General features: G+C 40.6%; 1 protein-coding gene and 1 pseudogene across 2 annotated transcripts in view; both read right to left on the bottom strand.

Annotated features, from left to right (window-relative positions):
- The window catches only part of OSBPL3 (oxysterol binding protein like 3), a 191,738-nt gene that overhangs the window by 108,213 nt on the left and 55,771 nt on the right, over window positions 1–27,754 (bottom strand). The gene's annotated exons all lie outside the window — the stretch shown is intronic.
- Window positions 8,231–12,013, bottom strand: LOC116557470 (annotated as a pseudogene).

Here is a 27,754-nt window from a genome sequence, read left to right as displayed (position 1 = left end):
AGAAGAACACAAATGGCTTGACAGAGTTGAAAAACACAGCACGAGAACTACGTGAAGCAAACACAAGCTTTAATAGCTGAATCCGTCAAGCAGAAGAGAGGATATCAGAGATTGAAGATCAACTCAATGAAATAAAAAGAGAAGGCAAGATAAGAGAAAAAAGAGTGAAAAGAAATGAACAAAGCCTCCAAGAAATATGGGATTATGTGAAAAGACCTAATCTATGCTTGATCGATGTATCTGAACATGATGGGGAGAGTGAATCCAAGCTGGAAAACACGCTCCAGGATATTATCCAGAACTTCCCAAGCCTAGCACAGCAGTCCAACATGCAAATTCAAGAAATACAGAGAACTCCACAAAGATATTCCTCAAGAAGAGCAACCCCAAGGCACGTAACTGTCAGATTCACCAGGGTTGAAATGAAAGAAAAAGCTAGAGAGAAATCAGGTCACCCATCAGACTCACAGCAGATCTCTCGGCAGAAACCCTACGAGCCAGGAGAGAGTGGGGCCAATATTCAACATCCTTAAAGAAATGAATTTTCAACCCAGAATCTCATATCTAGCCAAACTAAGCTTCGTAAGTGAAGGAGAAATAAAATCCTTTACCAACAAGCAATTACTGAGAGATTTCATCACCACCAGACCTGCCCTACAAGAGCTCCTGAAAGAAACACTAATCATGGAAAGGAACAAGTACCAGTCACTGCAAAAGCAAACCAGTTGGCAAAGACCAAAACTGCAATGAAGAAAACGAGTCAACTAATGGGAAAGAAAACTAGCCAGTAACAAAATGGCAGGATCAAATTCACATATAACAATATTAACACTGAATGTAAACGGCCTAAACGCCACAATCAAAAGACATAGACTGGCAAACTGGATAAAAAGTCAAGACCCATCAGTATGCTGTATTCAGGAATCCCATCTCACATACAAAGACACACAGAGACTCAATATAAAGGGATGGAAGAAGATTTACCAAGCAAATGGAGAACAAAATAAAGCAGTGGTTGCAATCCCAATCTCTGATAAAATGGACTTCAAACCAGCAAAGATCCAAAGAAACAAAGAAGGACACTACCTAATGATAAAAGGATCAATCCAACAAGAAGAGCTAACTATCCTAAATATATATGCACCCAACACAGATGTACCCACATACATAAAGCAAGTTCTTAATGACCTAAAATGACATTTAGACTCCCACACAATAACAGTTGGAGACTTCAACACTCCACTGTCAATATTAGACAGATCAACGAGACAGAAAATTAACCAGGACATCCAGGACTTGAATGCAGAGCTGAACCAAGTGGACCTAATAGACATATACAGAACACTCCACCCCAAATCCACAGAATGTACATTTTTCTCAGCACCACATTGCACTTACTCTAAAATTGATCACACCACTGGAAGCAAATCACCCCTCAGCAAATGCAAAAGAATGGAAATCATAACAAACAGTCTCTCAGACCACAGCACAATCAAACTAGAACTCAGGATTAAGAATCACACTCAAACTCACACAAGCGCTTGGAAGCTGAACAACTTGCTTCTGAGTGTCAGCTGAATAAACAATGAAATGAAGGCAGAAATAAAGATGTTCTTCAAAACCAATCAGAATGAACACACAACTTACCAGAATCTCTGGGACATCTTTAAAGCAGTGTCAAGAGGGAAATTTATAGCAATAAATGCCCACATGAGAAACAAGGAAAGATCTAAAATTGACATCCTATCATCAAAATTGAAAGAGCTAGAGGAGGAAGATCAAAAAAAAGAAAAAAAGAAAAAAACTCAAAAGCTAGCAGAAGACAAGAAATAACTAAGACCAGAACAGAACTGAAGGAGACAGAGACACAAAAATCCCTTCAAAAAATCAATAAATCCAGGAGCTAGTTTTTTGAAAAGATCAACAAAATAGACTGCTAGCCAGATTAATAAAAAAGAAAAGGGAGAAGAATCAAATAGATGCAATAAAAAACAATAAAGGGGATATCAACAATGATCCCACTGAAATACAAACTACCATCAGGGATTACTATAAACAGCTCTATGCACATAAACCAGTAAACCAGGAAGAAATGGATAAATTCCTAGACACTTGTACTCTACCAAGACTAAACCAGGAGGAAGTTGAAACCCTGAATAGAGCAATAACAAGGGCTAAAGTAGAGGCAGCAATCAATAGCCTACCAACCAAAAAAAGTCCAGGTCCAGATGGGCTGACAGCTGAATTCTACCAGATGTACAAAGAGGAGTTGGTTCCATTCCTTCCGAAACTGTATAAAACAATACAAAAGGAGGGAATCTCCCTAACTCATTTTATGAGACCAACATCATCCTGATACCAAAACCAGACAGAGACTCAACGGAAAAAGAAAACTTCAGGCCAATATCCATGATGAACACCAACGCAAAAATTTTCAATAAAATACTGGCAAACAGATTGCAACAGCACATCAAAAAGCTTATCCATCACGATCAAGTAGGCTTCATCCCAGGGATGCAAGGCTGGTTCAACATATGCAAATCCATAAATATTATCCATCACATAAACAGAACCAAAGACAAAAACCACATGATTATCTCAATAGCTGCAAAGAAGGCCTTCAACAAAATTCAACAGCCCTTCATGCTAAAAACTCTCAATAAACTAGGTATCAACAGAATGTATCATAAAACATAAAAAGCTATATATGACAAACCTACAGCCAATATCATACTAAACAGACAAAAGCTTTGAAATCAGGCACTAGACAAGGATGCTCTCTCTCACCACTCCTATTCAATATAGTATTGGAAGTTCTAGCCAGAGCAATCAGGCAAAAAAAGAAATAAAGGGTATTCAATTAGGAAAGGAGGAAGTCAAACTGTCTCTATTTGCAGACAACATGACTGTATATCTACAAGACCCCATCATCTCAGCCCAAAATCTTCTCAAACAGATAAGCAACTTCAACAAAGTCTCAGAATAAAAAATTAATGTGCGGAAATCACAAGCATTCCTATATACCAATAACAGACTTAAACAGAGCCAAATCAAGAGCGAACTCCCATTCACAATTGCTACAGCGAGAATAAAATACCTAGGAATACAACTACAAAGGATGTAAAGAACCTCTTTAAGGAGAACTACAAACCACTGCTCAACAAAATAAGAGAGGACACAAACAGATGGAAAAACATTCCATGCTCATGGTTAGGAAGAATTAATATCATGAAAATGGCCCTACTCCACAAAGTAATCTATAGATTCAACACTATCCCCATCAAGCTACCAATGACCTTCTTCAAAGAACTGGAAAAAAACCACTTTAAACTTCATATGGAATCACAAGAGAGCCCGCATAACCAAGACAATCCTAAGCAAAAAGAACAAAGCCAGAGGCATCACACTGCCAGACTTCAAACTATACTACAAGTCTACAGTAATCAAAACAGCATGGTACCGGTACCAAAACAGAGAGGTAGACCAATGGAACAGAACAGAGGCCCTAGAAGCAACATCACACATCTACAACCATCTGATCTTTGACAAACCTGACAAAAACAAGCAATGGGGAAAGGACTCCATGTTTAATAAATGGTGTTGGGAAAACTGGCTAGCAATGCTCAGAAAACAGAAACTGGATCCCTACCTGTCACCTTACACTAAAATTAACTCCAGATGGATTAAAGATTTAAACATACAACCTAACACCATAAAAACACTAGAAGAAAACATAGGCAAAACCATCCAGGACATAGGCATAGGCAAGTACTTCATGACTAAAACACCAAAAGCAATGGCAATAAAAGCCAAGACAGACAAATGGGATCTAATTAAACTCCAGAGCTTCTGTACAGCAAAAGAAACCATCATTAGAGCAAACCGGCAGCCAACAGAAGGGGAAAAAATTTTTGCAATCTACCCATCTAACAAACTTATATCCAGAATCTACAAAGAACTAAAACAGATATACAAGAAAAAAAAAAAAAAAACACCCCATTCAAAAGTGGGCAAAGGATATGAACAGACACTTTACAAAAGAAGACATATATGAGGCCAACAAACATATGAAAAAATGTTCATCACTGGTCATTAGAGAAATGCAAATCAAAACCACATTGAGATACCATCTCACGCCAGTTAGAATGGTGATCATTAAAAAATCTGGAGATAACAGATGCTGGAGAGGATGTGGAGAAATAGGAACACTCCTACACAGTTGGTGGGAGTGTAAATTAGTTCAACCATTGTGGAAGACAGTGTAGTGATTTCTCAAGGACCTAGAAATAGAAATTCCATTTCACCCAGCAATCCTATTACTGGGTATATACCCAAAGAACTATAAATTGTTCTACTATAAAGACACATGTACATGTATGTTCACTGGAGCCTTGTGTACAATAGCAAAGACCTGGAACCAACCCAAATGCCTGTCAATGATAGATTGGACAAAGAAAATGTGGCACATATACACCATGGAATACTATGCAGCCATAAAAAATGATGAGTTTGTGTCCTTTGTAGGGACTTTGATGAATCTGGAAACCATCATTCTCAGCAAAATGACACAAGAACAGAAAGCCAAACACTGCATGTTCTCAATCGTAGGTGGGTGTTGAACAATGAGAACACATGGACTCAGGGAGAGGAGCATCACACACTGGGGCAGTTGGGGTGGGTAGGGGAGAGACAGAGAGGGGTGGGGAGGGTGGGGAGGGATAACATGGGGAGAAATGCCAGATATAGTATGCACCTAAAGTAAAATTTAAAAATAAAAATAAAAATGCCTACCACCAGGTTAAAAATAAATAAATAAATAAATTGCCTTTTATTCTTAAGGTAGAAAGTAAGGCAAGGTGCTGCTGTGCTGTTGGCAAGATGTTCTGGTACTGGTAGTTTTCTAATTGGCAAAAACCACAGCAACTTTTGCACCAACCTAATACTGGCTTCCAACGCTAGGATGCCTTCCATTTCATCTTCTAGGTGAGCCCTATGGCTCCCAGCCTCAGCCTGACAGTTCCTATGGCCACAAACATCCTTAGAACAAGTGAAAAATGAGGAAAGAGCAGACTCACAAATAATAGCCTCTAGTTCACAGAATCAGAAAGCCACATATCAAAGGTACTTGCCAGTGAAGAAAGGAAGAGATTAAGAGAGACCCAAATGTCCAAGGTTGCTTACTACTAGCCTTATGAAGTTCACAGATGGGCAATTCAAAGGTGGCAGGATTCCTGGGAGAGGGCACTTGCAGGCAGATTGGAAGAAGGAGGGAAATATAATTTCCAAATGATTTTTATGCAAATGTAATCCTATCCTTCACCAGAAGAAAAGCTACTTACTCAGATCTTGGTTTTCTACCTTGTTCACAAGAGTATCACCAGATAGATATGTTGATGAATACCTCAAGTGGACTTTTCAGAAGTCTGACATCCTCCTTAAAAAAAGAGAAAGATGGCAGGCCATGGTGGCTCACACCTGTAACCCCAGGACGTTGGGAGGCCGAGGTGGGTGGATCATGAGGTCAGGAGTTCAAAACCAACCTGGCCAATATGGTGAAACCCTGTCTCTACTAAAAATGCAAAAATTAGCCAGTTCTGATGGTGGGTGCCTGTAATCCCAGCTACTCGGGGGGCTGAGGCAGAGAGTTGCTTGAACCTGGGATGCAAAGGTTGCAGTGAGCCAAGATTGTGCCACTGCACTCCAGCCTGGGTGACAGAGTAAGACTCTGTCTCAGAAAAAAAAAGAGAGAGAGAGAGAAAGATGTTTGCTACACATCCACCCCTGTGTCTGCCAACACTCAATCCCTGAATGCCCAGGACTTTGCTCCAATGCTGAGTCCCTCCTCCTGGTCACATGGGCTTCACTATTGGCACATATCCCCTGACCCCTGACCACAGACGTCACTTGGGATAGTGGGTTTTGCTGTAGGGTTGACTTCATCAGGCTGTGTCCTACCCAATGGCTACCATGTTCTCACCATTTTGTTTTGTTTTGTTTTGTTTTGAGACAGAGTCTCACCCTGTCACCCAGGCTGAAGTGCAGTGGTGAGATTTTGGCGCACTGCAACCTTCGCCTCCCAGGTTCAAGCAATTCTCGTGTCTCAGTCCCCGAGTAGCTAGGATTTTAGGTATGTACCACCACGGCTGGCTGATTTTTGTAGTTTTAGTAGAGATGAAGTTTCACCATGTTGGCCAGGCTGGTCTCAAACTCCTGACCTCAAGTGATCAGTCCTCCTCAGCTTCCGAAAGTGCTGGGATTACAGGCGTGAGACACTGAACCTGGCCACTGGATGTTTTCTTAGCAGCATGACAAAGAGGACTTACTCCCTCTTCCTAGCAAAGAGAATAGTTTTGGAGGAGAACGTGGAACAGAAAAAGTACCGTTGAAATGTCAAAATATAACTGCTAACTCTTTTAATTAAAAGAAAATGTGGTATATGGAGTCAGCCCTCTGTATCTGCAGGTTTTACATCCATGGATTTAGCCAATCACAGAGCAATAGTATTCCAGGAGGAAAAAGCAATAACAATACAACAATAAAAATAATACAGATTTTAAAACAATACAGTATAACAACTATTTACATAGCATTTATACTGTGTTAGGTGTTGTAAGTAATCTAGAAATGATTTAAATATACAGGAGAATGTGCATAGATTACATGAAAATACTTTGCCATTTTATATCAGGAACTTGAACATTCATGAATTTTAGTATTGGTGGCGATCACAGAACCAGTTCCCCACAGATACTGGGTGACAAGTGTACATACAACAGAATATTTTCAGCTATAAAACCTAAAGAAATCTTACAATGGGCAATAACATGGATGACTCTGGAAGACATTATGCTAAGTGAAAAAAGCCAGTCACAGAAGGACAAATACTGCATGATTCCACTTATATGAGATATTTAAAATAATCAAATGCATAGAAACAGAAAGGAGAATGGTGGCTGTCAGGTGCTGGGGGGAGGGGAGAATGCCAGTTATTGTTTAATGGATACAGAGTTTCAGTTAAGTGTTTTCTGACCATAATAAGAAAGGCAGAAGTGGGGGGGGGGGGAGAGGGAGGGAGAGAGAGAGAGAGAGAGAGAGAGAGAGAGAGAGAGAGAGAGAGTGTGTGTGTGTGTGTGTGTGTGTGTGTGTTTGTGTTTGTGTTTGTGTTTTAGAACACTGCATGGCCAGGCTCACAATCAAGACTTGCACAACATGCTGGAATAATGCCTGCAGGACCAGGATCAGGAGCAAGCCAAGGCTCACAAACAGCAGTGGTGAAAACTAAACAGCTTTGTGGACACATAGCCAGAGCCAGATGCACAAATAGAAGATAAGCTTCTGGGTGTGGAAACTCCCTTCAAAAAGCATCAGGGGTCAAGAGGATTGTTGCAATCCCACTTGCTTTCCATCTTTTTTCTTAAAGGAGAGGTACTAAAGGGAAAGAATAGAATAGCCATAGAGAAGAGAGACTTGAAATGACAGATAAGAGATAGGAAATGTGTACCCAGCTCTGCTAGATGGATTCTGGATACCAATTTAGCCCAAACAGATGAGGGGACTCAATGACTTCAGTCTTCATGGGACCTGACAGTAAACTATGCCGGATGAGGGAGAGTGAGATAGCTATCAAAAAATGAAAATTGGGTAGATTCTGTAAAGATTATTAGAAACAGAAGGGAAATTTCTGAAAAGTCTAGACTAATTATTCTCAACCCTGGCTGCAAACTACTGAAGTAGTTTTACAAAATACTGCTGCCCAGGCCCCAATCCAGTGTCTATGACTGAAGTGGAATAAGCTCCTTAGGACATTCACAGGTGTCCAGGGCTAAGAGTCATGACTCCATACTGATAAGTATGGACTCCAAAACTATTCTCTTTGATAGGAAGAAGGCATAAGTCTTCCTTGCCATGCTATTAAGAAAACATCCAGTGGCCAGGCGTGGTGGCTCACATCTGTAATCTCAGCACTTTGGGAGGCTGAGGTGGGCAGATCGCTTGAGGTCAGGAGTTCAAGACCAGCCTGGCCAACATGGTGAAACCCTGTCCCTACTAAAAATACAAGAGTTAGCCAAGCACGGTTGCGGGCACCTATAATCCCAGCTACTCAGGAGGCTGAGGCAGAAGAATTGCTTGAACCTGGGAGGAGGACATTGCAATGAACCGAGATTGCGCCACTGCACACCAGCCTGGGCCAGACTCAATCTCAAAAAATAAAAATAATAATAATAAAAAAAAAAAGGAAATACCCAAAGACACAGCACCATGATCTCCTGGTGAAGCAGAACAAGTAATAGAAAACACATATAAAGAGGCCTCCCTGCTGTCCTCATCTGTATAGTTGAGTCATTCCAGGTTGAGTGGGCATCATCATGGAGCCGGGGGGAGGTTCCATCACTGGGAGCATAGGCATCATTGACATGTGGCTTCCTATGGCAGCCTCATTCCAGGAGCAGGTCCCACTGGCATCATCCCAGGAGGAGGAGAACCCATCATTGACATCATGGGAGGGCCCCTTATGAGAGCTGCTGGCATCATACCACAGCAAGGAGGAGCCAGGAGACTTGGGGGGAGGTGGGATCATTGCCCCTGCTGGAAAGGGACAGAGAATGAAGTAGGAGGAATCTTTCCTTGTTGAAATGCAGCCATTGCTTCGTCCATCAGGCTCTGAGCCTGCTCTTCAACCCTGTTCTGACAGTAATCTTTCATATTCTCTTTGGAGATACCACTGTAGAGTATATTTTGCACAGAAGAGTCATGAGTGAGGTATGTATTGCAGTAGTCACAATCACACATGGGCCAGCTGCCCTGCAGGCCACTGGCCCCTCTGTTTCTACCGCAGTGTCTTCACACATTCATCTGTTGATGGACTTTTAGGTTGTTTCCACATTTTGGCTATCATAAACAGTGCTTCTGTGAACACAGGAGTGCTGACACCCCTTAACTTTAAAATGTTGCTTACTGGCTCCTCTTTTTCTCTCCCATTTCCATAGACAACCACCAAAGTTTTGTCCCCTATCCACTTCTTTCTATGCACTTCAGCTCTTAGTCATCTTACAGGCCTGTGACTTTAGCAAAGCCGCCACACTGCTCCTTACCCTCCCTCCAGTCCCCAGCCTGGTATTGGCCCCGGGGTTCATCACTGGAAAAGCAAGCCTACGCTCATCACTCCCTCAGGCTACATTAATACCTGCCACTGGCTTCCCTGACTCTGATTAAGACACCAACCCTCTACTAATCCAACCAAAATCCCTCTCCCAGAGCCCTCAGTACTGTAGATTCCAGCTCGCCCTGACACTGACTTCATCACCCGCCAATGTGTTTTACATTCTTCTATTCTCAAAACCACCAATCCATTTTAGACCACCATTAGGCCCTGCAATTGACTCCATATTTTCTCTCCCAGCACTTCAATCCTTATATTCAATCCCTAGTCCGATTCATTGCCAGGCTTTCCCCTGCTCCAAATTCCCAATGCCTACAGGCTTAAGTAAAACAGCAAGGCCTGGCAGGCAAAACCGTCCACTATACAGTTACATTTCACCGGCTTTGGATTCCAGCTCTACCTCTCACTTACTCTGTTGCTAAATGTCTGAGTTGCTTTGTCATCTGAAAGCAGGCACCAATAACCATACTAACCTCACAGGGTTTTGTGAAGATTGACTAAAATAATGCACGTAAAACACTCAGCACAGTCCTTGCCAGACATCACTCAGTTACACTTTGGCTGTTATTACTCAAACTTCATCTCTAACCACTCACATATACACGCCCTGCATTCTACCCTCTCCCTTTGTCCTAGTGAGTCCTTCTTCATGGAGCACCCTCCTAACCCACTTTCTCTCTTCCGTCTGAGGCAAAGTTCTCCATCTTCCGAAGACCACTTTCAACACTGCCTTTTCCATGAAGCCTTTTCTTAGCCCCTCTCCCACCCCAAATGGGTTTGCTTCTTCTTGGACTCTGCTTCACTTTTGTGCTACCTGAAAGTATTAGTCACATTTCCTGCACTCTGACTCACTCTTCATATCCTGACTGCTAGATGTTGGGTCTGCAATTCACTCAGGGACTGCATTTTATTCATCTCTACATTCTGTGGAAAAGTAACTTATAAAGATTGGTGAGCCAGGGAAACAGTTCTCTGTGTGAGCACATTTATTTATTCCTGTAGTCACCTTCCTCCTTTACTGTTCACTGGAATCATTTGGGATTACTTATGTATTTCAGAATATTTTGGCTATTCTTTCCTTGTGAGATCTCCTTGTCATTTTCAGTCTTTGGCCACAAGAGACATCATTTCTCTTTTCTCTGACTTGTCTCAAATATTTCTAGTATCATAGAGATGTTATGCCCAAATCATCCTTCTTGGGGGATTTCATTTCACTGGCTAATACTTCTTTGTTGGCTCAGAAAGAAACCCAGAGCTATCATTCTCTGCATTATTTTTTCAATCTTCTTAAAAATTAGATGATCAGCAAAACAAGTCAAGAGTTTATCAGAAGTTAGCAGAATGACACATCCAGTGGGTGATTATCTGATTGAATCTCTTTTTTATCAGCACATGTGGTATTCATTCTAAAATTACAGTTTCTGAGAAGAAAGAGCCCACCATAGCCTCTGTCTGGCCATCCATGATACCGATCCTATTATAATCTTTTTTCCCTACCATTCCCCCTTACCCAGGGATTCATCATTAAGGTCTTGATTTCCCCAAGACTGCTTCTTTACAGCAAAACATCCCCTTCTAAAATCATATTCTGGTCACAAGAACCACCCTAACCATGGAGAGACAGATCCAATGATGCTATCTATATCCAAGTTTTAATGTTTCAGCTTTATTTTGCTTCATTCTCATAGGCTGCGCAATGGCAAATAGCTGCAGGTATTATTACCAACCAGCTGCTCAGGTTTTTTTAAAAAGAAATTACTGAAGTTCTTCACCTCTGTTATCCTCTGTTACTGATCTTCTTATCTTTGCTCTGCCTGTTGTTCTCCAGCCAATCAAGTTTTAACGGTTTTTCCTACCCATCAAATATCAGTTCAACTCTCTTAAACAGCGTAGCAAATCTCTTGGCAAACACACTTGTCCTCAAAAGATGGCAAGAACCTACTCCACAAATCAAACTCTGCTTGTCAACACTATTTGTGCTGTAGTTATGTGTACACTTTCCATATGCTCTTCAAGCTCATGGTCTACCTTTCCCCAAAAGGTAGAGACACCACACATCCCCCTCAAGTTCTTTAGTTTCCTACCATGATTCCATAGAACTCATGATACATTTGAGGTTTCTTTTGTCATTTAGTGTATTTTTACCCAAAGCAGTGAACAAGGGTGATAACTGATAGATCTGATATTTTGGTAAGTTAGTATGCATGCCTTGGCTTGCTGTCCAGCAATATCCTTTCTCCCCTTCTTTTAGCAATAGAACTCTTGAGTTTTAGTTGGGTTCATGGGCACCTAATAAGAGGCTACACTTCTAGCATTCTTTGCAGCTTGGTGGGGGCTCGTGACTAAGGGCTGCCAATGAGATGTGAGCAGAGCTGTTTGTCTTCCAGGTCATGATCCTAAAAAGAGATGCACATGTTCCCTGCCTTTTCCCTCATTCCTCAGAAATGGAAGATGGTGATAGCTGACCCAGAAATGAAAGCCACTAGTTGAAGACCGTACTGTCACCATGCCAGCCAAGGAATAACGACATCTGGACAGTTACATGAGAGAGAAATAAACTTTAACCTTGTTAAAGTCACTTAATTTTTGGATCTCTCAGTTATACAGTTTTAGTGCTAATAATCTTGGCCCTAAGAAGCTGGTATGCCTTAAAATTAGGAACCTTAGGTCACCTCTGTACATCTTAACAGAAAGCTGCCAATGACCTCTGTCTTGGCCAGCTTCCTGTGCCAGAAACAGGAACCTCTGGCAATGAGAATCCTTTTCATTATCTGACAAAATAAGAAAAGCTACACTTTTTTTATATATATAAAGTCTTGCTCTTGTCACCCAGGCTGGAGTGCAGTGGTGTGATCTTGGCTCACTACAACCTCTGCCTCCTGGGCTCAAGCAATTCTTCTGCCTCAGTCTCCTGAATAGCTGGGATTGCAGGTGCCCACCACCACATCCGGCTAATTTTTGTACTTTTAGTAGAGATGAGGTTTCACAATGTTGGACACGCTGGTCTCAACCTCCTGACCTCAGGTGATCCGCCCACCTCCGCCTCCCAAAGTGCTGGAATTACAAGTGTGAGCCACAGCTCCCAGCCAAAAGCTACTATTTTCAATTTGAATGTGTATATTATCCCAGCCTGAAATAATCCCAACTTCTCAAAAACATGGTAGAGATCCAATGCTCAAATCACTTTCACCTTCTTCAGCAGGACAGCCCCTTTCACATTGCATTTGTCATCCACGTGGTCCCAACAGTCACTACAGATCAGGATGAATCAATGTTCTGAAGGGAGAGAGATGAGTCCATAGGTCCTCTGACAACTCCTCCACTCCTAAATGCTGAAATCAGAAATGGACTGAGTTTTCCTCCTCTTTCTACTGTTTAGCTACTCTTACTTGTCCTTCCACACCTTACAAGGAAGAAATACTTAAGAACAAATGTAAGCTAATAAAGGAAGCTACAATGGACAGGTGGCCAAAAGAAGACAGGCACACTGATGAAAACTCAATTCAATATCTATCCCATAAAGTAACTTCTATGTGTCCACTGCTATGCTAACCCTTCAGTGATGGAAACTAAGTGACAGAAGCTTAATCCAAGGAGAAAACCACTGTGATCAAGGAGATAAGATGTCACAAATGAAATAAGCCAGAACACATCCTAGGGGGAGCCATCTGGTAGGTGCTGTGGGCAGTCACAAGGGAAGAGCTCAGTGGGGCTGCACTTGTGAGAAAAAGCTTGGAAGAGGTGGCCTGCAGGGAGCCAAAAAGTCGTGGGTAGGGCCTGACTGGGTAGAGAGAAGCATGGAAGACAAAGCCGTGAGCTGGGCAGCGAGGGGCACCTCCTGCAACATTTCTCAATTCCAGCTGCATGACAGGATCACACTGGGAAGCTTCTACAAAATCCCAAAGCCTGCTGCCATTTCTTACCAACTGGTCCGGACACTGGGGATGAGGCCAGGGAAAGGGCATCTTGAGATACTCCCAGGTGATTTGGATACACAGCAAGGGTTGAGCCACTGCTCTAACATAATCTTGCATCCAGAAATGACAGACTTACTCCACAGAACTGCCTTCTTTAATTTTGGTATTTAATTTTGTTTGAGCATCTTATGCCAGACCTATGTCTGCTGCATCCAATTTACACCAAATTGAAATGCAAAGCAGGATGTGACTTAGCAGTTTAAAGGGTAAGAAAAGATAGCACCACCCAAGAACTTAAAATAACATCTGGTGGTTTGAATTTTATCAGTGGGTGTTGTTAAGTTCCCTTAACTGACAACTGCCTGCGGAAGCATGGTAGAGTTTTAACAATTGGCAACCACAGACAGCATTTCATTACCTATCTAAAAAGACTATCAATTGAGTTACTATAAAATTTGAGTGTGAATTTTTAAAACTTCCCTATTTCCTATAAAAATCTACTTATCATCTTTTCAGAAATGTGAACAGCCAGCTAACAATGGGTAATCCTCTATAAGTGCTAACTGAACACTCTCAAATAACAAGAAACAAAATACCCTAGTGGGTCATGTATCAGATGTACACACTTCAGGTTTGTTTGTCTACCTAACTAAAAATAACCCTGGGACTAAAAATCTAAACTTAAACCAAATTCTATAAATCTAAGTCCCCAAGATATATTTTGGAGGTATCCTTCCAAAACTGCAGGGGCAACAATAAACAATTCCTTGTAAGAGAATCACTAATTTAGGGTATGTGGGTGGGGAGAAAAAGGGATACAGGAAGTTTTACTCATTTCCATGGGAAAAAAAGATTACTGCAAAAAACTTAACCTGAGACACTTTTAAACTAGTACAAACTGGAAAAAAAGAGAGACATAAAAGGAAAAGGCAGAGAAAACAGATTTTTAAAAGGTGGGGTGGTTACTGGCAGACTAAAGCTAAAAAGACAAGAAAAATCTAAAAGCACCTCTGTTCCCAATGCTAACAATGACACAGTTATTCTCTCCAGTAGAGTGCATAGATCAGAAACAATTTGAAGACTCTGTCTCATTATTGTTTTTGTTTTGTCTTAATTGACCTGGTAGGTGGTAGGTTGTTTATAAAATTGATAACCTGTGTTCCCTCCCCTTCATACTAGCTGCTAGAAGATTTTTACTAAACTTATTTTATATCTCAGAAGAAAATATTCACAAGTATCCATTTATCAAACTTTAAAAAATTGTAGAAAGATGGATCCTAATTCTTTAGGAGTTTACATCTAATGACAACGTTACCAAAAAATAACAGTTCATAGGAATTACAAATAAGAAAATCTATGTCGAAATGTGGGATATAAGTAACATGTTAAAACTCTAAGCTGGATTACATCAAGTTAATTTTAAAAATCAAATTCAGCAACCAGGGCCCTGGTCTTCCTTGCATATTCCCCTATGTTGCACATTCATTGCAGACATCCATTGATTAGGGAGTTTAGCACATTAAGGGTGTTCTAATAAACCATTCTGTGCTTACCATTTTTCATCAAAGAACTCTGAGTACTATGTAAAAGGCAACTCCCCCATCCTCACACCTAAAGACAGAACAGCCCAGCACAGAACAATGACAATCATAGCTCCTGAAAATGGGAAGCACCCAGTCTCAGACCCAAGGCAGACATCAAGGCTTATTTACAGCTTAAAGCAAGCTGATGCCAGTTCTGATTCATCATTACTGAGTGTGGAAGGCATATTTTTCAAAGACGACCACACCAATGTACATCCCATCCCACACGCTCCTCTAACAATGTGACAGCGACACTTCTTTGTCATTAGGTAGCTTCTATTTTCCCATCCTTTTAATTTGAGTGGCTTCTAATTATGGCAGAAATAATGCCTGTGACTTCTGAGGCTGCGTTAGAAATGACAATGTAATTTCCACCTGATGTCCTCTTGTCCAGGGTGCTTGCCCTTCAACTCCGCCACCACGATGTGAGTAAGCTCTAGCTAGCCAATGTGGAAAGAACACATGGAGAGATCCATTTGGAAAAGAATGGAGACCCCTGCCACCTAGGCTGATAACCAGCATCAACACGCAGACATGTTACTGAGCAAGCATTCAATCCCTCCCCGCCTCCATCCCTCCTGCTGTCCCAGCTGCCACTGAGTAGAGCAGAAACTATGTCTCTTCAAGTGCCACCCAAATTAAAACTGTCACAGATACAAAAACATTGTCATTAACCCTCCGATTCATTGTCATTGTCTCAATTTACCAAGTTTTGGGGTTGTTACATAGCATTAGACCACTGAAACCCTAGGCAGGAAGCCCTGGCTGACCTCCAGGCTGGGCGGGTGGGAAGTATGAGAATATTGGGTGAAAAAGTCTCCTAGTTAAGTCAGCAGCAATGCTTTCTTCTCCTGACCCTCAGGCCAGCAGCCTCCTTCTACCAGAGCATCCCACTCCTGCCATGTAGGTCAGACTTAGAAGGAGGTTCCTTGACCAACAAACCCTGACTCCCTTATAAAGTCACTTATAAGAAGCAGGCATTGTCTAGTGTGGGGGCCAATCAGCTGACCAAGGCCTGTATGTGTCTAATAGTGATAGACAGATCACAAAGTGACACTGGGAATCTAAGACTGGGCACAAAGATAAGACATACAAACTCCTTAAAAACCCTGTAAAAATTCCTTTCAGCCCAGACCTCAAAATTTCTCCCTTATCATTTTATCTTCATAATAGTTGAAGCTGTGGTTGGGAGTGCACTGTCATGTGGTAACTGAGCCACAGAAAAATTAAGTATCTCACTAAGGTCACAGGATCAGTCAGTGGGAGTACAACTAGGACAGGGCCAAGCATCAAGCACCGTATCCTGTCAAGAACATACATCCAAAAAGGAAAACGGGAGCTAAAGTAAAAGTTGTACATGTATGCACTGTAATTTTCCTAAGGAGAAGATTTATTATGAAAGTCAAAATCCCGAGCACCATTCAATCCTTTGGTAAAAACATGCAGACTCTTGGGTGTTGGCCAGAGGGCTGTTCTTTCAATACTGCAGAGCAAAGATCTAGTTCCACCATACATGGGCTTCCCCGAAGGCTATCTGTGCCCAGAAACCACAAAGGATACCAACAAAGAAATATGGAAAGCAGTTCATCAACTGAGTAGGAGTCAAAGAAAGATTGAAAGTAGAGGTAACAAGGGAGAAGAGACAAAAGCCCAACTCTTAAGGCTGGGATGAACCCTGCAGGATCATGGAAAGAAAAGATCAGCCTGCAGACCACAGCCAACCATTGGACAGCAGAGCCAGTATTGGACAGTATCAAGTTCTACCAGCCAGTAGCATCTGCTAGCTGGTAGAACTTGATGCTGTCTAATACTGTAGCTTCCGGCCACATGCCCTAGTGGGAGCATGAAATATGGCCAGTGCAACTAAGAAACTAAATTTCAAATTATTGAAATTTCCGTAGCCACAGATGGCTGGCATCTACCATCCTGGAGAACCCAGTTTTAGACCATATCACTCTAAACCAGTTAACCTTCTCCCCTTTTTCTGTAGCACAAAATGGGGGCAAACCTAGACACATTTCTGCTTCCTGAAATCTTCCAGGTGTATCCTGCTTCACCTCCTCTGAAAAAGTAGGCGGCTGGTGTACACCTGACTCACCACAAAGTATGAGGCCAAAACTTAAGTGTATTAAGTCATACCCAGGCAATTTTCTTTCCCATTTCCTCCATTGTCTGGATAAAATGAAATAAAAAGTAAAACAGGCTATTGGTTTTCTACATGAGATCAGCAGGGCTTTTTAGTAAAAAGCCCAATATAAACTGATAGGTACTTCAAAGTGTGTATCTGTCATTAAGAGATGAGCTGCCCTATAAGAACCAGACCCTCCAGCTCATACAGCTTCAACCAGAAACTGTTTAGGAATGGCTCATAATCCTCCTGCTCAGTATCAACACAACAGGCTGTCAGACAAGGCAAAAGATCATACTTCATAACCAAATAAGTTATTAGTTAAAAAAATATCAGATGTCAACTTTTTTGGTAGATGAAAGTATTTACCACTTTCTAATATCTTCAGATGGCAACTAAAACCTACCATCAGCCAGCCAGGTGCCTTTTCACAGTGAGTGGGGAGGAAGAATGAGAAATACTTTAAGAGGGTTCCCACAGTTTACAAAGTCCTGTAAACAGCTCCACAACGCTGCCCAATAGCTCTCATTTGGCCTGCTGGAAAGTTGTTAATCTGTCAAAGAAAGGAGAAACTCACCAAGAAAACAGCTGGTTCTCCAACATGTAAGTTTTTCCATAATCTGACCCCTGATTTACCAACTCAAACTTACTTCAGCCACTACCCAATAGCGTTCACCATTTCAGGCAAACAGTTTTTAAAGCTCCCCCATTGAAGGCAGGCATTTTGACAAATTGCTAGCAGGCTAGAAATGCAAACAACCTCTTTAAAAGAAGACAGTTTGGCAACAACAACAACAAAAAAAGTCTTTCAAAAATAAAGGCAACAGATGATTCCCAAACATGGTAATCCTCAAACACGAAACATGTCCAAACTCAAGGAATATGGCATCCAAAATCCGTTTCTTAAAATTAAAAAAAAAAAAAAAAAAAATACTGACCATGAAGCTCACCAAACATTACATTTTTAAGAATGAAAATCCATGGTAAAAAGATCAATGGTTAACAGTACATTGATTAGGAATAAATAGGTGAAAGGATACCTAGGGGAAATTAGAGCTACGGAGTATTAAAAGTATAAAGCCTAACGAAACAAAAATAAAACAAGCAGCATACATCAGAAAGCCAGGCAGGGACGGAGGGAGGAGGCACTCGATGTTTATCACGTTGTCCTGTTATTCTCAATCCATCCTGCCTCCTGACCTCTTGGCGGTTTTCATCTCTTTTTTGAGCCTGAGAGAACAAATACTCTTATGCTAAAGAATTACTTTTCAGAAGATCGACAATTTCTTTCTTTTTTGTTAAATTCAAGTAAGATCAAACTGAATGTTTTACTTTTAAAGCAATGTTTTGTTTGAACTCAATTTTACGCAATTATTTCTGCCATTTATCTGCCATATTATTCTGTCATTTATCTCCCCATCCTCTGTTCCTCTCTCACTATATGTGCAGAAGCATGGCTGAAATAAATGATAACATTTGTTATCTTCTGCTTGAGCTTTTCTGGGTAGTATTTTACTTTCTCCTTTGAGCTTTTTTTTCTTTTCCCTGATTTTTTAAAATTGGGAAAATATTACTAAAGTAAAAATAAAACAGCTATGACTTTTCTGGTTTGCATGGTTCTTTTTCCATTTGTTCACCTGATCTGTGTTTCTCTTATTTCCCCCAACACTCACCAACCTCAGATTCTGACTCATATACCTCCATCAGTCTTCTTCATTCCCTGACCCTCTTCTCTGGTTGTGACTCAGTTGTTGGAGAAACCTTATGTGTCACGCTCTAAGGTAAAAGAATCTGCCTGACATCACTCCTCCCGACACCATCATCAAGTAGGGAAGTGTAGAAACCTCCCGAGAATGTAGGTAAGAAAAACGTGGTGTCTGGGTATTTTCACTAGAGATGTGAAATGGAAGCCACCCATGCTGGGAATCCCAGCTGCGCTGCTGTTACACCACAATGGTGACATACACCAATACACACAAACCAGGTTTACTGGCAGCCATGCCACTAAGACGTCTTCCATTTTCCCCCATTGCTCTCTCTCTTTCTCTCTTTTTTTTTTTAGAAAATTAAATAACTCCTATTTGATGACTTAGAAGATGGAAGGAAGGATGAGTGTGTGGATAGAGGCAGGGAAGCAAAAAGAATTCCTGGGAGTGGGGAGGCCTGCACCCACATTTGTAACTATACACAATTTGCTGTACCACAGAGCTCCACAAATGTGTTCCAGTGATGACAAGCTTATCTACAACCCCAGCACCGTGATAGTGGTCCATATTTTGTTTATTCTGTAGCAGAAGTCAGTGGTCATGTTTACCACAGGTCCTCCTCCTGTCTCTCCCTGTTCACCATCTTAAGGGGTGTGTATCAGAGCAAAATCTGTTGAAATCTCATTTTCAAGTTCACTGTACCAAGGATTATCAGGCACCACACAAGCCGAGCAATACAGGTAACAGATTTTTAAAAACCAAAATATTGATATCCTGGAGCATAGGATATTTTGTAACATATATATATATATATATATACACACATACACACATACACACACATATACACACACACATACACAGAGTTTCATCAATTTGGTTGTAACTCCTAATTTAAGCTCTCATTTTGTGACAGTTCTTAGAGAACAGACACAGTCAGCTTCTATGTTATACACCAGCAGACATGACCTTTCTTAAAAACAGCAACTCAGAAAGACTAAAAAATAAGACTTCATGTCTGAGAAATAAAGGCATTACCCTGAATCCTAACTATGCAAAATATGCCCTAGCAAATACCAGTCCCAGAAGGCTCTCTGAGGGCTAGGGGGAGACTCCAGGGACTAGTCATCTTTGGGAAGTCCTGCTCTTACATTCACTCTTAATGACACCATGTAACATATGTTCGCACATTAAAGACTGAGAAATCCTGAAGTTAAACAGCAACAACAACAAAACCCAAACCTGTTAACTTGGTTGAACTCATTCCAAACCTATTTGATTATGGAATCCATTCTCTGAGGCAAAACTTACCCAGTTACCAACATTCCTTCAGCCTGACGATCCTGCCTAGCTTTCAAATTTAGTGATCATATGAGTCCACAAAATGACTTGAACTCTTAGCAATAAAGGTTGGCTAACCCTCGCACATAATAACAAGCATAGGTGCCATTTCTCAGTGTGTATCAGGCTCACAGCAGCAGTAATAACACCCAGATACTCTTTATCACTTCATGTATAGACCTGAGATGTCAAAAGAGTCATGAGAAACTGACCATCACGTAAACACTGTGGCAACATTCAGAAGCTGGCAGTGTGCTTTCCTACCTAACCCTATCCTCCCTAAGTTTCCCTCCTTGCTTCTGATGGCCACATACCTTTGCCATCCCCAATGTCCCACTCTGCTTTCTACTTGCTGTTTAAACTTTACTACTCAGACTCAATCCTTCCTATTTCAATCTGGAATTACCCTAGAGAGAAAACATCTAGATGGAAGTACAGGAGTATCTGGAAGAAAGAAGTGCCAAGCAAGAGAGAGTTAAAACACTAAGTCAGCTGGATAAACTACTCACAAAAATCTTGTGGAAAATACCTCAGTAATTAAATATTCACACAACTGTTATGTGGGCTTACATAGAAACATATGTACAAGCAATTAACTTTATATTTACCCAAGCAAATAAGAAAATGGGATCAACATTTAGTACTCACTTCACAAATGTTCACTGATCATTTACGATTGGTCAGGCACAGCTCTAGACATTGGAGATAAAGCGGTGAACTTGGTCTGAAACATTACACAAATGTCACAGCACAGACTAGAAAATTCAGTAACTCCAATTCTTATGACCCTGGAGAAAATAGTTTCTAAATGGAAGACAAATTACTTTAAGGAAGAATTTAGAATCATATTGCAAGGTACCAAGTAAGCTTTTGAATCCATGAGAAAGGATAGAAAAGACAAAAGACATAAATTTTGTACCTAACATTTCCCAGGTACAATGCTAGATGCTCCTACAAATGTCACATTATTTTATTCCCAAAATTATTATTTGATATGATAAAGTTTCATTTTATAGTTAAGGAACAGACAGAGCCAGTGGCCAAATTTTTGGAATATGTCTGATTCCATCCAAGCCCACACCTTTTATATAAATAGTGAGGCTAGATCTGAAACTGAATTCATGGCCACTTCAAAATAACATTTCCAATATGACTTCATGATGACAAAGAAAACATATCTCAAAATATGTGTGGGAGAAGGACAGACATCAGTATCACATAAAAAAATAATCTTTTCAAATTTGGAGGAGTCACACTTTCTGATTTCAAGTTACTACAAAGCTACAGACATCAAGACATGTGTCCTAGCATAAAGACGGACATACAGATCAGTGGAATAAGAATGAGAATGTAGACAGCAAGCTCTCACATTTATAGTCAATTCATTTTTGACAAAAGGGCCTAGATAATCCAATGGGGAAATAACAGTCTTTAAAATAAATGATGCTAGTACTAGAACTTGATATCTACATGCAAAAGAATAAAGTTGGGCTCCCTGACTCACACTAAGTACAAAAATTAACTCAAAATGGACCAAAGACACAAATGTAAGAGCTAAATCTACAAAACTCTTAGAAGAAAACATAGAGATAACTCTTCCTGACCATGGATTAGGTGATGGTTTCTGATATACGGCACTTAAAACATAGGGGGGAAAGGTGATAAATTGAACTTCATCAAAATTAAAACATTTTGCACTTCAAAGGGTAATATCAAGAAAATAGAAAGATAGTCCACAAAATGAGAGATAATATTTGCTGATCATCTAATATGGGTCTAGTATGCAGAATAAAGAACTCTTACAACTCAAGAATAAAAAACAGATAACCCAATATTTTAAATGGGCAAATAACTACAAAGACATTTCTCCTTCAAAGAAGACATACAAATGGCCAATAAGCACATGAAAAGATGTTCAATGTCATTAACCATGAGGAAATGCAATTCAAAACTACAATGAGATACCACTAAAATGTCTACATAAAATTAATTAATAGACAGTAACAACTTATGAGGATTTGGAGAAATTGGAGCTTTATACAGTTTGGTGGGAATGTAAACTTTGAATAACCTTCTGGCAGTTCCAGACATATGAAAATGTATGTCTACACGAAATCTTATACAGGCACGTCCATAATAGCATTATTTATAATAATCAAAAAGTAGAAAAAGCTAAATGTCTAATAAGTGAATGCATAAATAAAAAGTAGAATATCCACACAATGAAATATTATTTTAGCAAAAAAAAAAAAAAAAAAAAGGAACAGTGAGTCATGCTACAACATGTATGAACCTGGAAAACGTTATGCTAAGTGAATGAGGACTGATTTTTAAGAGGCCATATATTGTATTATTTCATTTATATAAAATATCCAGAATAAACAAATTTATAGAGACAGAAAATAGATTAATGTTTGCCAAGGGGTAGAGGCAGAAGGAAATAAAGTAATATGGAGTTTCTTTTTAAGGTGATAGAAATTCATTAGATAGTGGTGACGGTTACATTATTTTGTGAATATACTAAAAAATATTACTGGCATATGTTCTAGAAGAGTAAATTTTGTGGCATGCTAATTATATCTAAATGTAAAAATCCCTTGAAAACTCCAACAAGAAAGTTTTGAAAACTCCACCAAGACTGCTTTAAAATAGCAAGCTCAGTTGAAAACAAATGACCAAACAAAATCAACATGGGACCTTGTGATTTAGGATCAGTCTACATAAAGCCTACTGAATCTGTACCATCTAGTGAACTCATGGAAATGAAAGAATGAAACAGCAAAAGTCAGAGGTCAAATCCAACTTCAACACATGGAAACACCTGTACAAATTATGACAAGACTTGTCAATCCTGCTGCCACATGAGTTATCCTAGAACTCACTTGAGAGACTGGTGACAATTATATCTAGTAATGAACCTGGGGCCTTCTAAGATCTTAAAGACTTTCTTCTATCCCAGAAGGCAGCACCAGCTTAGATCTCTGAGCATTTATTTATGTGTAAATCCAAGGTCTAATGAAAATCTTTACAGAATGACTAAAAGCCTGGTCTGAATGTCACATGAAAATAACTTTCAAACTCTGAAACAATTGGTTGATCTTTGCTCTATATGCTTGCTTTACATTTAGCAGTGACTCAAGCCCACATTAAAAAAAAAAAAAAAAGTTACAACTCTAATTCTCAGAAATACCACAATGTAGGCTAAAATAGATACACATATGTACACCCATATTCACACAAACCAACCCATCGTGAATCCAAAGAATGACACAGGCTAATGAAAAGCCTGAATTGCATTGCCTACAGTCAAAAAAACAACATGAATAGAGCAGCACAGATAATCCCAACTTTTGAGAGGCTGTGTTCCAAAAGGTAATTGTAAATCAGCTCACCGACACTACTCAAAACACGTTTTTTCACAGAAGTTTGGTCATGTGCCCAGGCCAGCCCAGACAGGGCTATGCAATGCCCTTGAAGCTAAACACGCCTTCCAAGGTCAACTCCAGAACGCACCTCAGAAGTGGCAGCATCCTGGCTGCAGCAGCAGGAAATAGCAAGACTCTGTACCCTCTACGGTACCTCTCAGGTACCCTAAACTGATGAGCAAATACAGGGCATGGTCCACTCTGGGAATCCCATCCTACTCCCACTGAGACATACAAATCCTTCACAAGGGAACTCTAAGCCTGGAAGGACCTGTGGCTTCCTGCTACTCTCCCAAAGTTCTAATCTCAGTACAATTCTGCTAATTTGCAAAAGAAAACAAACAAGAGTTCACATTATGGGATTTTTAAGAACTTTCCAATGAAGTACTACATTCTTACAGAAAGCCAAATTGCTGGATTATTCAAAAACGTATTTTATAGGGAAGACACATGAAAAGTAGATTAGGAAAACTAGATTCGTTACTTTTGGCAGCTTCTCAACATCTACAACCAATACAAATTCAATTTTTCACCACCTTTAAGTCCCACACCCAGCCAAGAGGCTGGCACATAGCAGCTACCTCAGAAACACTTGTGGAATCTCTGGACTTCTAACATTGTTAGTATTGTGAATGCAATTTACTTTTTAAATACTGTAAAGTAATTTACCTACAGTGTGATGGGGATTAACAGGATTGACCTGGCCTCAGAAAAGACATCATTTAGGTGAGAAATAGGAAATAAGTTAAAAATACAAACTATCCACAAATACTGCGTTGTCTGGACTATGTTTCAAGAAGTCCTAATAGAGCGCAGTGAGGTGGACTGGGGAGAACACAAACTTTGGTGTTAGAAAGGTGGCTTGTCCTTGCCAGCAATGTGACTTTGAGCAAATCTGCTTCTTGTGCCTTGATATTCTCAACCAGGGAACAATTCCCTCTCAAGGGAATTGTATGACTGAATAACCAGGGTGGGAGGGAAATTAAGTTTTCAGTGGATACCATGGTGCTTTTAGAGTTTGGTTCTACAAACATGCCTTTTTCGTTCAACAATTAAATACACAAAATGCACTATGTGATTCATCATTACAGTAAACCCCAAGTGAGAGCTGCGAAGTGCATAAAAATGCCAGGCTGCTCTCCCTAGCCCTTCCCTTATTTCCCTGTGCCCTCTCTTGGTTGTCCTGTGACTTCCACAGAGCTGCCAGCTCTGCCCTGGTCCTCAGTCTAACCTCATTCTAGCCTGACCACCTGCTTCTGACTCACAGCCTTGCTATGAACCCTGCTGTTTGCCCTGGAAACCAAGTCCTGCTTCAGGTTTCCAGGTCAAGGATCTCTTTCCAACCCTGTCCCCCCATCCCCACTCTCTTGGTGAAAGTGGGATCACCCTCTCAGGGAGAACCATAGGGCTAATTCTGATTCCAAAGCAAGCTATTACCTTAGGGTCGATGCAGCAAACAAACAAAAAAGCACATTGTCTTACAGTTTTGGGAGAAAAAAATAAAGGAAAAGAATAAGAATAAAACATATAAGCATGATCATCAGAGACACTTTACACTGTAACTACCACATACCTCCCCCACCCCAACACAAACACAGAATCAGAGATGGAACAAATGAAGCAAATCTTCCTCAAGTTCAGAACAGCAAATCTCGTCCTAGAAAATAGTTTCCATCAATCACAATAGGTTATCTATCTAGGAAGGGCCATCCCTAGGCCCACAGAGGAGCCCAAGCACGCCTGCTGACCTCTCCCTATAGAGTGGAGGCTCCTCAGGACTGTGGAGTCAGAGCTAGTAGAGTATCTCCACTCCTCAGCAACCTGCTCCTAAAACCAGCATCGTCCACTCTCAGGGTGGGAATCAGCATCCAGGTCTATGCCTCGTGTCTCCCAGGCCACTGGAGTAGCCCCAACCAAGGGCTGCCACTGTGCTGACCTAGCTGAGACAACCAGAGTCCCTTCCTTAGAATGTGGAAGAATTTGGAAGCTAGACACACAGTGACCTAGACAGACTCTGAAGACCAATGAACTAACTCAGTAGATGGGCACGACTACCAGGGCTGCTATTTTTAACCATGACTGGGGCAAGCAGGGGTGAGAATGGGACAGCGGGGCACACAGAGAGAGGGAGAGACTAAAAGAGAAGAGAGACTGACAGGCAAGATCCCAGGGAAATGCAGAGTGAGGCACAGAGACAGGCGGACAGACAGCATGCACATGCAGTGAGACAGAGGCAGGGAAAGTAACACAAACCCAAAGGAGACCAGTAAGATAGGGAGCTTGAGTGGGGCGGGCGGCTGGGTTGGGGGAAGGGAGATCCTCATAGGGCTCTGTCCTCCAAGTGGGATGCCCTCCCACGTCACAGCGGTGCTTCCTGCTGCCTGCCAGGGGCTCTGAGAGCTGCCCCCTTGCATCACTCAATAAACCCTCTCTTACCTGATCCAGTCTGTTTCTCACTTACGAAATCTAGAGAAACAATTTTAAATATCAACACCCAGTGAGAGGAGAAGGATTCGCAATTTTGACACACACTGTGGATAAATAAATAAAAATATCTGGGAAACTTACTTATCTTTGGATTCGATCATTGGTTGTATATAGGAAAAAAGTATATACAACCACAATGCCCAACAGAAGTTTAGCAAATTAAGACCGGAATACATGTATTTCATGTGGTGAATAATACCGCCTCTAAAAATATTTATGGTTAAGAGAAAAATGCTAAATATAAAAGTACCTAAAACTTTATGAAAATGTACATTAAAAATAAAGATCACAAGGAAATATCCAGAGAGATGACAGGAGGCTACATTTGGGTGGCAATGCTAAGAGATTTTTTCTTCCTCTACACGTTCTCTGTATTTTCAACATTTTCATAATGAGAATATATTCAAGATGATATATTTAATCACTTAAAAAATAGAATAAAGAGGGAAAAAGTAAGAGTCTCTCCCCAATACACTTTCGTACTTGTAACTTTCCTACTGCTACAACACCCAGTATGGATTCCTACACAGAACTGGCTCTAAGAATTACCATCCCTCTTTTTCCGGCTGGAACCATGGAGGGTGTAGAAGAGATAAAGAAGGTTCCTGCTGTGCCAGAAACCCTTAAGAAAAAGAGAAGGAATTTTGCAGAGCTGAAGATCAAGCACCTGAGAAAGAAGTTTGCCCAAAAGATGCTTCGAAAGGCAAGGAGGACGCTTATCTATGACAAAGTGAAGCACTATCACAAGGAATACAGGCAGATGTACAGAACTGAAATAGGAATGGCAAGGATGGCAAGAAAAGCCAGCAACTTCTAAATACCTGAAGAACCCAAATTGGTGCTTGTCATCAGGATCAGAGGTATCAATGGTGTGAGCCCAAAGGACTGAAAGGTGTTGCAGCTTCTTTCCCTTCGTCACATCTTCAATGGAACCTTTGTGAAACTCAACAAGGCTTCAATTAACATGCTGAGGATTGCAGAGCCACATATTGCATGGGGGTTCCAAAACTGAAGTCAGTAAATGAACTAATCTATAAGTCTGGTAATGGCAAAATCAGTAAGAAGCAAATTGCTTTGACAGGTAACACTTTGATTGCTCGATCTCTTGGTAAATATGGCATCACCTGCATGGAGGATCTGATTCATGAGATCTATACTGTTGGAAAACACTTCAAAGAAGCAAATAACTTCTGGCCCCTCAAATTATCTTCTCCATGAGGCAAAATGAAGAAAAAGAGCACCCATTTTGTAGAAGGTAGAGACGCTGGCAACAGAACGGACCAGATCAACAGGCTTATTAGAAGAATGAACTAAGGTGTCTACCATGATTATTCTTCTAAGCTGGTCAGTTAATAAGCAATACCTGCTCTCAAACTGAATTAAAAATAAAAATAAAAAAATAATTGCCGTCATCTGGCTAAGCTTCTTCCCAGTATTGTCATGGTGACATTTACTCAGTAAACATTTCCTCAATGCCTGCCCACTTTGTACAAGGTTGAGTAACGGCTGCTGAAACTCTGATGGGCAACTCACTACTTCCTAAGACAGCCAATTTCATTTTTAAATGTTTGGGTGATATCAATTATCTCCAACTTAATCAGCCATCCTGAGGTCTAGCAGCTCACCACTGATAGTAATCAGAAGGCTGTTAGATGCCCAACAAGTTCCCCCTTTTCTGAAGATACCTAGACCTAGAGCTGCTCATGGTTCTGCCTAGCAGTCAGGTTTGTCCCAGCTCAGGTATTGTGCTTGTTTTCCCTTCTTTAGAGATAGTAAGAGTCAACTATATATAGTTGTTACTCTTTTTCATTTCTTTCTGTGTGTTTATACACAAGGGAGACAAGGGAGAAGGCACAGCAATTCATCATCTGTATAAGTCTTTCTGTTCTTTGTAAGAGCACAATGGAACTACACATACAATTAACATTCAAAAAATGTTACTAAAGATTTCTAAATGACATGACCACAGAATTAGATGTTTTAAAAACCATGTATATGAGCAAAGAG

This window comes from Sapajus apella, unplaced genomic scaffold (genome assembly GCF_009761245.1).
Source record: "Sapajus apella isolate SASKATOON/1434 unplaced genomic scaffold, GSC_monkey_1.0 scaffold19, whole genome shotgun sequence".
In the NCBI taxonomy this organism is placed as follows: Eukaryota; Metazoa; Chordata; class Mammalia; order Primates; family Cebidae; genus Sapajus; species Sapajus apella.
The sequence above is the reverse complement of the archived record's forward strand: the minus strand, read 5'-3'. Positions and strand labels throughout refer to the sequence as shown.